General features: G+C 40.0%; 1 protein-coding gene across 1 annotated transcript in view; it reads left to right on the top strand.

Moving 5' to 3' along the window:
- The window catches only part of LOC122790822 (disabled homolog 2-interacting protein-like), a 2,409,524-nt gene that overhangs the window by 2,107,768 nt on the left and 288,105 nt on the right, over positions 1-13,651 (top strand). The gene's annotated exons all lie outside the window — the stretch shown is intronic.

Raw genomic sequence — 13,651 nt, forward strand, 5'->3', positions numbered from 1 at the left:
AGACCTCTTCTCCTGGAGTTTATATATATATATATATATATATATATATATATATATATATATATATATATGTGTATATAGTTGTGGGGATGTGGGGGGCATAGCCCCCCCAAATAGTTTGGGTATATATTGTGTTCTGAAAAGAGTAATTTGTTGGACTTGTAAGTATCCATGTCTATGGTTAAAAAAATTTAAACTAGGTGGGGGGCTATGGCCCCCACCCCCCAGTGTGGGGGGCTGTACCCCCATACACCCCCCTAACTATATATACTAACTCCAGGATCGCACTACAGTGGGGAAAAGGGCATATACCTTTTACTTACCTTATACACACTGCCACTATTATGTTGAAATTTGGCATTGTAAGGTGTCAGTGTTATGAGATTCAGTCAAGTGAGTCTTCAGTATTATGAACTTTTGAGTCTTCAGTATTATGAACTTTAGGTTATATGGTCTCAGTCAAATGAAATTTCGATCATATGAAGTAGACCCATATATATATATATATATATATATATATATATATATATATATATATATAGTGTGTGTGTATATATGTATGTGTGTGTGTGTGTGTGTGTGTGTGTGTATATATATATATATATATATATATATATATATGTGTGTGTATATATATATATGTGTGTGTGTATATATATATATATATATATATATATATATATATATATATATATATACACACACACACACATAAACATATATATATATATATATATATATATATATATATACACACACACACACACAAGCATATACATGTGTATCACATGACCATTGATGAAGAGAGGTGCTCAGGCATGAATAAGATGCAAGAAATTATTATTTTAAATATAAGAATTTATACGTATCCAAAATGGACAAGAAGGTGAATACTTTATAAGCAGAATGTATGTTTACAGAAGCTGGCAGACGTTAGTTGCAAGACAACTTTCACTTTAACAGTGGAAATCCACTCTCCCCTTACCATACTGAAGCATATAGCTCAACCTCTTAGCACAAGAAATCTGGAGAAAGCCTAAAATAATGGGGTGGGGGGTGAAGCCTAATAGAGGCACATATTTTAAGTATGATCTTATAAACTTATAAAATTGCTAGAATAACAGGATTTATGTTACCTTGCATTTTCTGAAGGATATTAAGTCTGAAATTCAAATGCATGCCATTATTTAGTGACTTCAGTCCTCAATGATTTGCCAGAAACCCACAACATTTTGAGGAACAGATCAAAAATATTAGGCAAAAATCTGGACAGTTGAGAGGCACCACCATCCTACTTAATATTATTGAGTCAGGTTGCTACACCTAAGAGTGATGGGACTTGGCCAACTCTCAGTGGCTCATTGAGGCATACAGGTGTTACTGTAGGTACAAGATGTTTTATGGTACTTAATAGTTTAAAATATTTAGAATAAGGCAAGTAAGGGGATATAAAGAGCAGGAGAAACACAATTCAGAGATACCAGGCTACTTGAATGCTTGAACTACGTTAAGAAAACACTGAATGAGGTAGAATCGTATTATGCCCGGCTGGAGCGCCTTCTGTGTGGAGTCTGCATGTCCTCCCTGCGATCGAGTGACGTTTAAAGACATGCAGGTAGGTGCGTGCATGAAAGAGTGTGCCTTCTTTGAAGGCTGGGCGTCAGGCTGGCAACTCGGCACCATAAAAATCCACTGCCAATCATTAGCGGACCGGAGTTCCACTGTGGTGACCCCTAACCAGGAAAAGCCGAAAGACAAACAACAACTTTAAAGCTCAATTAATATTATAATAGCTATTAAAATGGTAAGAAAAGGATAGGGAAAAGGGAAAGCACTCTTCTAGAGGTTTGTAAAATACTTGGTAGTCCCAGATAAACAAACAGTTTACATGAAGGCTTCTTTTAAAATTGTCACCATACATACACGTAATGTGTGACATTCAAGAAATGGGAGATATTTCGGTACTTACGTATTATTGCAAACAGATTTTTGGGATAATAACGGTTGTTTCCCGATGTGGAAATGTAACTGTTCATGGCGTGACAATGTCAGACTATGGGTTTTCTTTTACACTGACAGTTGTTTTAGGCAGGGTTATCACCCAAAAAATGAGTACGTTAATATCGCTGTTTAGGTATGCACTTTACTGCCAGCATGTCATGTAACTCGCAGTAAAATGCATACACGCTTCAGCTGTCAGGGCTGCTGTCTTACTCACTGAAATTGCTCGCCACTTTCCCCCCACATTGAAAGGCAGAGACACAGGAGTTACGCATAATTTTTTTTTAGTTTTAACAATTTTTACAGACAGTCTCAGGTCCAAACATGGCAGTAACGACAGGAAGAAGGGCATCATCCGCCAGTAACATGTTTTCTGTACAGTTCTTAGTAAAGTTTAATCAGGAACCCATAAATGGGCATCAACATCATCCACCCTGAAATGTTACCAGCAGTAGTGTTCCTCAACTTTCGCATTGCAATGGTTGTTTTCCATTCTGTTTACACACTTTTAACAAAGTATTACTTTACCCAAAACATTGTTCCTGTGTCTGTGTTTTCTGTGAGGGCTTCGTTCCTCATGGTTCAGATATTCCATTTATCAGTTAAGACAGCATCCCTGACAATTCAAGAGTGAGTCTGTAATGCACGCAAAAAGGAAAGATGATTGTTTCATCTTTTTATGTGCATGAAGGTAGTCCAGAGATTTTTTGCCAGCAATAATGAGTTTGCACAACACTTTGCAGTGTTTGATGCGGTTGTCTGTATTCAACGAAGTGAAATTTGCAACAGCAAAAATCTGGTTGCGATAATACGTAAGTACCGATATTTCTTATCTTAGCTAATGAGTTGTCTTAGAACAGCTGGGGTACATTGAAATTCATCCTTAAAAAATGGAGAGAAAGGAGACATTAAGTGTCAAAAATAAAGATATAAGGCAATGATGGATAAAATAAATAGTTTTGGAGAAGACATGAAACTGTGTAGATATTAATTGGTTTGACTTAACCTTACTTTATTTGGCATATAATGCATAAAATTTGAAGGAGAAAAAAGCATCAATGAATCAAAACATATTTAGTACTAGCAACAGTAGAGGAAATATATATGCAAAAGCAAGAGATGGGTAAAAACTGAGAAACATTCACTATAATGCATTTTGTGAAAAATTTATGATTTCCTTCTAAAAACAATAAAAAAGAAGGTCGTTAAGTCTGTGTAAGACTTTTGAGGGAAAGCCTGCATTGTTTTCAGTGTCCCCTTCAAAGACTTTTGAGTTTATATTTTTTAATTGAAGCTTGACATATTTATTTTCATAGATGCATATATCCAATTCTCCCAAATCAGTTGTACCAGGGAGATATAATAGCCCAAGAAGTATTTCTGATTTGCTGTCATTGTCTTATTTTGTTTGCAGACTGTTGTCTTCTTCAGATAACATGCAGTCCAGTCAAAGGCAATTATATGAAGCAATGGCAGATGTCTTTTTTTTTACTGAAGCTCTTGAATACCCTGAAGTGCAAGGAAGTATGAAAACAGATTTTTGCCTCCACCTACTCCCACCCAGGACTGCTTATATATACCTATTACCATAATTGTGAGTCTTTCTGTCTGTTGTAACAAAAGCAGTCTGTTTTCTCAGCAGAGGAGAATGTCCCTGCAGATATTCTGGTTTGCCTCCACCTATTACTCTTCCAGGAACAATGGCATACCACTCTTTCCTTTTCCCATTTACATCACCTTGCCTATCTTTACTCTACTAATATATTTTCCTTTAACTATCTGCTGCATCTGTGTGAATGACAAACAAAGGCAAGCCCGATAATGAAAAAATGTTATATTATTGTACCTCAGGCTGTTTCTTATCAGCAGAACAAACAGATCAGAAGTTCAAGAATTGATGTTGTATCATGGCAACCTTACTGCAGCCTGGTAATATGTCACAAGATTAAATTAAATTATTTTTCCCAAGGTGTGTATTTCCTGGAGGGTGACTGATTCTTCTGGTACACAGATGACCTTCTAACTCCATTGTGACTGTACATCAAATTTGTATACAACTCATGGGATTAGAAGTTGAAAGTACCTGTAAAATGACTAGCTATTATTTTTGTGCCTCCTTTCTCTTAACTCCTTATAGTAAGTAGTAATTTTTGTCATATTTTTTGACCTTATGCCAGCATTGTTGCTCTTCAGTACTGGAAAATAATTATCATTCACCTGCCAGAGAGTTTATTTCCGTTGTTAAAAAGTGTTTAAACTTGTCTGTGGGCAGATTATTATAGCAGTTGTTCGTACTCCTAGACCACAAGAAAGGGGAATAATTTAGATAAGAATAGCGCATTAAGTCTTGTTTCCAATTGCAAACTGAGAGTCTTCTTCTTCTTTCGGCTTTTCCTGGTTAGGGGTTGCCACAGCGGATCACCTTGTCCGCTCATGATTGGCAGTGGAGTTTTATGGTGTCGAGTTGCCAGCCCGGCACCCAACCTTCCACAGAAGGCACACACACACACACACGCACACACTCACACCTAGGGCCAATTTAGAGTGTCCAATCCACCTGCAGCATGTCTTTGGGATGTGTGAGGAAACCGGAGCACCCGGAGGAAACCCACGCGACCACAGGGAGGACATGCAGACTCCACACAGAAGGCACCCCAGCCAAGGATCGAACCGGAGATCCTCTTACTGTGAGGCAGCAATGCTTAACCACTGCACCACTGTGGCCGCCCAATTGGAAACTGAGAGTACAGGGCAAAATTACTTCCTTAGAGTCACAGAGGAAGCAACCAGTGGATGTGAGTTTTACACTCTGTACCTTATATTTGCAGCTTAGTGCTCCAAATGATAGTGTCTCGTTATCACTGCCATACAGTATCCAGGTCTGTCTGTGAAGAATTGTTATTCAGAGGCAGTGTACAACAGGTCGTTCACTGAGCTGTTAGGTGATCTTTCCTTTAATCATTTTAAGAAATGTTCAGCATTCTCATCTGTTTTATTTGGCTGAATTTCCTATCCCTTAACTAGCCCAAAGACCCTTCTATCCATCTATGATTCAGCAATCCTTTGTCAGTACCCAGTTTACCTAATTTATGGTTGGAGGAGTCAGAGCCTATCCCTTCAAGCAGTGGGCATGAGAGAGGAATCTTGTGGGACAGGACACTAGGTCCATTGCAGAACATCAGCATGCTCAGACACACATACACACAACTGATTCATGGTGGTGTGTGTGTACATGTGTGTGAGCATGTGTATAGATATAAATATATATAGAGAGAGAGAGACTAAAACACACACACACATGCACATATAAGCACATACTTTAAAGGCAATTTTAAGATTTGCCAGTTAATATTTGCATATCTTTGGGAAATAGTTAAAAGCCAAAGTCACTGACAAAACCTTTAAGTGGACACAGTGAAGGCATACAGGTTGCAGAGAAGTTAAAGCAGCTTGAAACCAAACTAAAAAGCAAAGTCCTTTGAGGTAGCAACTTTGATATGCAGCCAATTAATGTTTGTTATTGAGTCTGCTTAGTAAGTGTAGGACTCATGTTTGAGCTACAATATTCATATCCTGTACAAGCAGCAATGTATCAGCCCTGTGTTTTGTAGCTAACACCAGTCATTCTGAACTCAAGAAAGTATTACATAGATGAAGTTAATGAGGTAATTTACTAAGCAAAATATGGGGAAAAATACATTTTAAGTAGCATAGAGCTTTGATCCAAATGGATCCATTTCTTGGGAGCACCATCTGCTTAAGTGACTTGCTCAGAGTCACATACTAAGCAATGGTAGCTGTGAAAGTCAAATCCAGGACTGATGCAGGGTATAGATATGTCAAATGTAATCTTAAACCTCTCCACCAAACTGCCAGAGACACATTCCTTGTTTTGTACCTCTCCTGAAGCCCCTACGTTTAGTTGACATTGCACACTGGCTGAAGGAAGAAGAAAGAACAAAGACAAAAAAAATTCTGTAGATGTCATCCAAAAAAAATAGCAGCCTGAAGGAGAAAGAAAAATGTATCAAATACCTTCTTGCCAAGTTTTTTGCAGGAGACTACATAAGAATACAGAACTGAAATACTACATTTTAAGGCTTTGTTAAAAAAATATATGATACATTTGACCTCTTGCGCAAGGATTCTGTATACTATGTCCTAGCCACATTAACATTATAAATTAAATTGTAAAGAATATTTGCAAAATGGAATGCTCATCCATAGTTAGAATGTATTCATCCATATGTAGGCTGAGATCTGAATTCTGACACTGAGAGAATTTATATTGAAGCTGTCTTCATGTTATAAGTATCTGGATATCTGACTATTAAATGGGAAAGAGACTGTATGATTTGTTCAGTTTGGCACCATCTCCAAAGAAAAACATCATATACACACATGAAGGAGGAGCTCTGACAAATAACAGCTTGTCTGTGCCTTTGTCTCCTGGTTGCTGTGTTCTGTTATGCCTTTTGTTGGGCTTGCACTGAATAATTCAAATTCTGTGTTGCAGCAGACCCTACAGATGTACAGAATTGCTTTTAGTTATCTGGCAAGGCACTGAGTTCTTCTGCAGAATACTAGAAGATGATAAAAACTAATTTTGGGCATGCAGTTGTACAGATATCCATGTCCCAGCTTTATTAATAGTGTTTAGGTTTTTCTAATGCTGATATTTCTTATGCTTGGTTTTATTTTATGCAAAAAAATAAATACATTGTTTTAGTATATTACATTACTGTATTTCTGCGGAATAATGTTGCCAGTTTCTGTTGTTTGCCTGTTTGCAAGTGACATCATACAGCCTGGCCATGTATCAACAGTTTAGGGTGGTACATGGTTATAGTTTGTTCGACCAAGTTGATTTTCAGTGGAACTTGATTGACTGAGACTACCCCACTGAACCAGCAGCCACCAAACATTGTTTTACATGAAGGCAAAGACCCCCCCCTCCCTCCACTCCACCATGCATTTGTTTTGGAGGGGTTTTGGGGGGGGTTGCCCTTTTCAGCTTCTTTAACATAATTATCTGTAAGGTTACAACCCTCAGGGTAAGTTATAAAACATTTTCATGACTGCACATTCAGTGAGGCTGTTTTGATGAATTAGTTTTCACTGAAAGGCTTACTGACTGGCCAACAGAATAGCCAACAACACTTGTATTGGTCAAGGGCTGTAAAAATACTTGTAAGGAGACTTAAAAACAGTGTGCTGGGTCATATACTGCACTCATTAGTGGCACAACAGATACTGTAGTACCACACGTCTTTTCACTGTGATCAGCAAATCTTTTGAATGGGCTGCAGTGAATAAAAAATGCACATTATTAAAAGGAGTTTATTTTATAAACTCTAGAGAAAGTAGTCCGTAAACTGTGGCTTTTGTTTTGTTTTGTTTAGATTGTTGAAGAGTATGATAGTGCATGAGTGGTTGGAGAAACCCACAGACATAAAGTACTTGTAAGAGAGTGAGAAATCAAGTAAGGGAACCAGGGAGTTATTTCTCTCAGAAAGTGAGAACAGTGCAACTGTTACTTCTAATCATGATAGTTTTTACAGTCCAGGTGTTGAGACAGCTGCCATGTTAAGTGCACTTAATCTATATATTACTGCATCCATATTTAGATATTTTGGAAATATGTTAAATGTTATAATGGATACCTTTGTTTATTTTTATTTTTGCATTTTGATGTCTTTGCCTGTTTTCTGGAGAGACCTTATCTCATCCACTCCACAGCACTTTATGCTGAGTATTTTCAGTAGACTATTCAAAGCTGTTCTTATAGGTTCATAGGTGAGTACTAGGCAAGCTGCCCTTCTGGGCCATTTTAACCCTAGCTAATTGTGCTCAAAATAACCTACTCCATTTGGTTATAGATTAGACTTACCCATCCCATGGTCAATCATTATGTATGACCCCTAATGAGAATAACTGGGGTTAGAGAATAGGCGATCCGTAGATCACATCCTGATTGGATAACGAACATTCTCTAGCAGGGTATTGATATACAAGTAATGTTCACTGAAAAATGAGTCCGCGGCTTCACAGCAGCATGTCACGCTGTAGTGGAGCTCGGACAGAAAAATCTAACTCCTGCCATTATTTCTTGCTCACTACTCAATGCTTCTGTTGTTTAGCAAGTGTAAAATGTAAAAAAAAAAAGAAAATTAAAAGGAAAAAGTGTGTGTGTGTGTGTGTGCGTGCATGTGAGTGAAAGCGAGATTGATTACGCTGTTATTTTACACTCTCTAAGCAGAGCTTTTGCTGTTTAGCGAGTGTAAAAAAAAATAAATTAACAGAAAAAAGTGTATATGTGTGTATGCGTATGGGTGTGTTTATGTTTCTGTCTGCATGTGTGAGTGAATGTGTGCATGAAAGCCGAAGAGATTGTGTGTGTGTATGAGTGCGAGAGACAAAGTGAACAGTGAGATCGATCGAGCCATTATTTTACACTTGCTAAGCCGTGCTTTTGCTGTTTAGGGAGTGTAAAGTTAAAAAGAAAAGAAACTTAAAATAGTGTGTGTGTGTGTGTGTGTGTGTGTGTGTGTGTGTGTGTGTGTGTGTGTGTGTGTGTGTGTGTGTGTGTATGCATGTATGAAAGCAGAAGAGACTGTGTGTGAGAGAGAAAGTGAAGAGTGACAGTGATCCCTGGCAACAGCAGCAGTTAAGAGGTCTACATACCTCTTGACCTCTTACCTCAACGTATCTGGATAAACATAAAATAAACGTGAGACAAAGGCTCAAAATAACAATATATTTTTACATGATCCTGTTATAAAATCACCACATTACTTCAACATTAGGATTTGTGTCAGCTTGCATTTTCTGAAGCAGAGGTGTGTGTGTATATGTGTCTCTGCATATGACAGACTGACCACTGGCAATAGTAATAAAGAGGTCTACATATCTCTCTTGAACTTTCAGCTAAAGAAGTATGAATAAATAAAATAAAGGCAGAGCAAAGGTTCCAAAATATGAACAAATTTTAATTATTCTTCTTATTGAAGTTGCTTAAATAACAGGATTTATGTTAGAATGAATTTTCTAAACAAAATGAAAGTTTGAAACTCAAATCTGTGTCATCATTTTGAGACCTGAGTCTCTAATAATGGCAACAAACCAAACGTTGTAGGTAAAAGGAACAAAAAAAATCAAGTAAATATCTAGACATTTTTAAAGTGTTTTATTTTGGATGTAAAATGCTTCCTCCAACACCATTAACATATACTACAGCAAGTTTGAAACAATAGGAGGAGGAACTATTTTACAAAGAGAATCCATTCTCTAAATGCACTAATGCCCTCCAGGGTGTATGTTAATGTGTAATTCATGCCTGTCCAGAGGTGTAGAAGCCCTTTGCCTGTGACACTGGGCCTCACAACACCTCTGGGCGGGCGTTAATTGAGCATTAACACACACCCTGTCTGGCATTATTGCTTGCTTATACCATAGATAATTTGAGAGACACATGCATGGGATAAAGTATTTAATAGCTGCCTATGTCCATTCGTAGTAGAACAGGGGGCAGTCTGGGGGTAAACTTTCTCTTTTCCAGCCAGAGTTCTAAGTTGCTGTTGAACATGGACAGGGATAAACTTTGTTTTATGTGGATGGGGAGTCTGTTCCACAGCAGTGGTATCCTCTGCAAGATATACCTGTCTGTCCAAACTGTTCTGTTGATATTACAAAAGAGGTTTGGATCCCAAGACTGATTATTTCTGATGCCATTTGACTTGTTAATGTGCAGTAAATCCATCAGTAATAGGTAGGAGGATGTCTTGCATGCCAGACACAGGTCACCTCTTAGCAGTCTGTAGGATACTAAGCATAGTGATTGGGCATTGAGCGTAAGACATGTTGTTTAGGCCTTGTATTTTTTTAGTAAGGTATCTCTAAGGGTATTTCAGGTGTTGCATGTGTTTGGACAGATACATGACAAGGGGGCATTATATTTAATGATTGGCCTAATGAAGGCTAAATAAAGGGGACAATTGCATTCCTAGATCTAAACACAATCCCTTTGTTTATAAGCTGAGGAATATAGAAGGACTTTCCTAAAACAATTGACACATGATGGTCAAAAGTTAGCTCACTGTCCATGTAAGTTCCCAAATCCTGAACTTCTGGGTCAACTCTTATGGGCATATTGTCAGTGGGGTAGTTTCTTGGAATAGATGACTTCTCAAAGAATACAATAATGCATTTTTTTTCAGTCCATGTTTTTGGCACCGGTTATTTATTTGAGACAAACCTTTCTGCAGGATGGCTAAGTTATTTGGGGATTCAGTTACTGGTCCTAGCCTGCAGTTATCTGCAAACTTAGTCAGCCGAGCTCTTTGGTACTGGCTTTTACTTCAAAAAAAGAGATGCCAAACAGGAGAGGTCCCAGCACAGAACTCTGGGTGACTCCAGTGGTGACTGGTCTCTTTGTGGAAGTAACTTCCCCTATTTTAACTATCTGCATCCTATCTGTGGGCCATTTGGCAATCCAGTGGGTGACATACAGGTTTATTCCCAGTTTATTTAGCTTTCCTGCTATGTCTGAGTGGGGAATTGTGTCAGACACTTTGGCCAGGTCGAGATATACAGTTTGTACCATTTTGCCTTCACCCATTGCTTTAGTGACCTTTTCAAAAAAAAAAAAAACTCCAGCAGGTTCAGTAAGCATGACCTGCCCTTAATGAATACAAACTGAGACAGGTATAATGTTTGGAGGTTTCCTGTGTCCTAATTGATCAAGTCCGTGATAAGTCTTTCCATGTTTTTGCATATCAGACTTACTGATCTGTAATTGCCTGGTTTTATGGAAGGTCCTCACTTATGCAGGGGAATGACTGTAACTGTTCTGCATTTGCTTGGTACAAAATTTGTATGGAGACAGAGATTAAACAGTGTTGTTAAGGGTGTGGCTTAATCGTGTTTCATGCTATTTAAGATGCATCCAGAGATATTGTTAGGACCGATTGATGCAGTATATTTAGCTTTTGATAGGACGTTTAGGACTTGGTCTTGTGTGATAGTTGTAGGTGAACCAGTTTCAGGTATCTTGAGGGACAGATGCAGGGGAGAAAGGGGTAAGTTACAGCTAAATTTATCATCCAGTAGGTATGCAATGTCTTCGCCCTCAGTGTAGGCAATATCATTCACAATCAGCTTAGTGCATTGCTTGTGAGATTATGAGCATAACTAAAAAATGTCTTATGGCTGGCCTAATGAGGGCATTTGGCCTCAGACTTGGCTTTGGTGGATTTTATTGAGTTCCTGAGTTGTTTGTTTATTTAAGTGAAAAGGGCTGGCTCTAACATTCTGGGAATTATTCTTCTTACTTTTGGTCAAAATTCTTTTCCTTTTATTACAAAGCTTGTTGATGTTATGGTTCCCCTATGTGGGTTTGTTTCTGGGGTTTGCCCTGCACTTGTTCCTACAGAGTACAGCTGCATTTGTTCAGCTGTTTGCATGCTGGTAGAATGTGGTGGTGTGCATTTCTGCGTATTCAGTGGAGTTAATTGTGTTTGGTGGGGATTTGAGGGTGCTGTGACTAGTTGATGTTAAGTTGTCTATCTCGCCTTCGTTCTTGCTGGTTGGGATCGGGACTCGGCCATCTTCTATAGCTCGAGAGCTGTTTACTGGCTCGGGGCTACCCCTTATCCCATGATGCCTAGCACTAGCTACCCAGATCTCGTTTGCCGCTTCAGCTGCAAGGTGTCGTTTTTCTGGCTCAGGCTCGTATAAAGTTTCTTTATAGAACTTTTTTACTAGAAATAGGCTTTTCCTAGGGGTTTTTTGTTAGTTTTTAGTCTTATATTTGTTGTGTTAGCTAAGTGTGTATTTGTAGCTTCCTTCCCTTCCCTTTAGAACTCGTTTAATTTAGAGAGTTCTCCCCCCCACTCCTTATTCCTTTCCTGTCAGGTTAGCCGTTTAAGTTAGAGACTTTCCTACTACCTTCTTTATAGGCTAGCCATTTGAGTTAGAGGCTTTCCTATCAAAAAAAAAAAAAAAAAAAACTTTAGCTTTAGTCTGTAGTGTAGTGTGTTTTTTCTATAGACTGTATTTTGATTGGTTAGCTATTGTTGTATTTTTTGTTACAGGATGTCCAAAGAATCCAAGGTGTCTGGGTTCAAGAAGTGTGACTCATGCTGTCAGAAAATGTCTCTGACAGCTAGGCACACTTCTTGCGTCTATTGTTTAGGCGCTGTGCACCTGCAGGACTCTTGTTCTATCTGCCATGCATTTAGTCCAAGAGTTCTGCAGGAGCGTAAGAATAAGCTTATTCTTAGGGGCCTTTTAAAGCCCCAGGATTCACCGGCCAAGACTCAGCCTGTGAAATCCCCTAAATCTACCAAATTGTCGGCTCCAAATTCGGAGCTGTCTTTGGTTCAGACTCTACCTGCTACTTTGATTCCGGCTGGAACCAATAAGACTATCTCCCCATCAGCTCCATCAGAAACTTCGGAGCCTTCGCGGAGCCACAAAAGGCTGAGGTCCCCTTCTCTGGAATCAATACATTTGGCTCCTCGGTCTCCCTGCTGCAAAGCGAGCGCAGTCACAGATCTTCTCACTCCTCTCGATCCTCTAGGCTGTTGGATCATGACGTGGAGAGAGTGGTCAGTAGGTTGCTAAAGTCGCAGGCACTTGCCAAGATGTTGTCCAGCCCTCCTCAACAGGTGTCGGCTCCATCCACTTCTATCGATGTTCCTCCTTCGACTCCATTGAGCTCGGAGCCGGAGTTCATTGGGGTTTGAGTAGTGGAACCGTCGGCTCCGATCACTTTATCTCCTTCGGTTCTGTCATCGGCTCCGATTCCCTCGATGGTGCCGTCCGTCGTGGGATCTGGGCACCGGGGCTCCCTCGTCGGCTCCGAGGGGGTGAGTGGCATCGGACCCTTGTTCGACCCCGTTCTCCCTCTCTGGGCTTCGGCGCAGGTGAGCTCGGCTCCTACATCAGCCTCGGAACCGTCTCTCTCAGTGCGGAGGAAGATTCTGATTTCCTCGGAACCGGAGCTTTCTCTGCATCATGACAGGGACGCCTTCGATGTCATGACAAGTGTGCTGGCCACTGAGTCAGCTCCACTATAGGCCCCATCGGCTCCGTCCCCTGTAGTGCCTGTGCCAACCTCTGCTCCTCCTCCAGACCCCAAGCGTGGGGAACCGGCACTCCAGGGCACCCCATTGGGTGTTTCCTCTTCTTCTGAGGCCTCCCCTGATCATTCAGAGGAGCCCCCTCGTAAGAAGAAGTGCAAGAGGAAGCACATTGACTCCCCTGAGTCTGTCACTTCAGATACAGACTTAGATGATTTGTAAGGGTCCCTGAGATCCCCCTCTGAAGCTGTTTCCTTTTCGGACATCCTCGAAATGCTTAAGCAGAGGGGGAACTGGAATCCCCTAGCCCCTACCGAGGATGAGTCTGTATTCTTGGATGCGTTCGGTTCCCGACCTTCCACCTCCTGGGTTTCTCCGCCTTTCGATCCACTTATGTCCGTGGTGGCTCAAAAGGCTTGGTCAGCCCCGGATACAGTGGAACCAACTCCGAGGAGACCTGGCAAGTTCATTACAGCACCCCTTGATAAGCAGTTCCTTACCAAAGGTGTTCCTGTAGATGCCATGGTGGTAGCAGCAGCCACCAAAAAAGAGTTAGCGGAAACCTCTTC

The sequence above is a fragment of the Protopterus annectens genome, chromosome 16.part0 (genome assembly GCF_019279795.1).
Source record: "Protopterus annectens isolate FY-2018-M chromosome 16.part0, PAN1.0, whole genome shotgun sequence".
In the NCBI taxonomy this organism is placed as follows: domain Eukaryota; kingdom Metazoa; phylum Chordata; order Ceratodontiformes; family Protopteridae; genus Protopterus; species Protopterus annectens.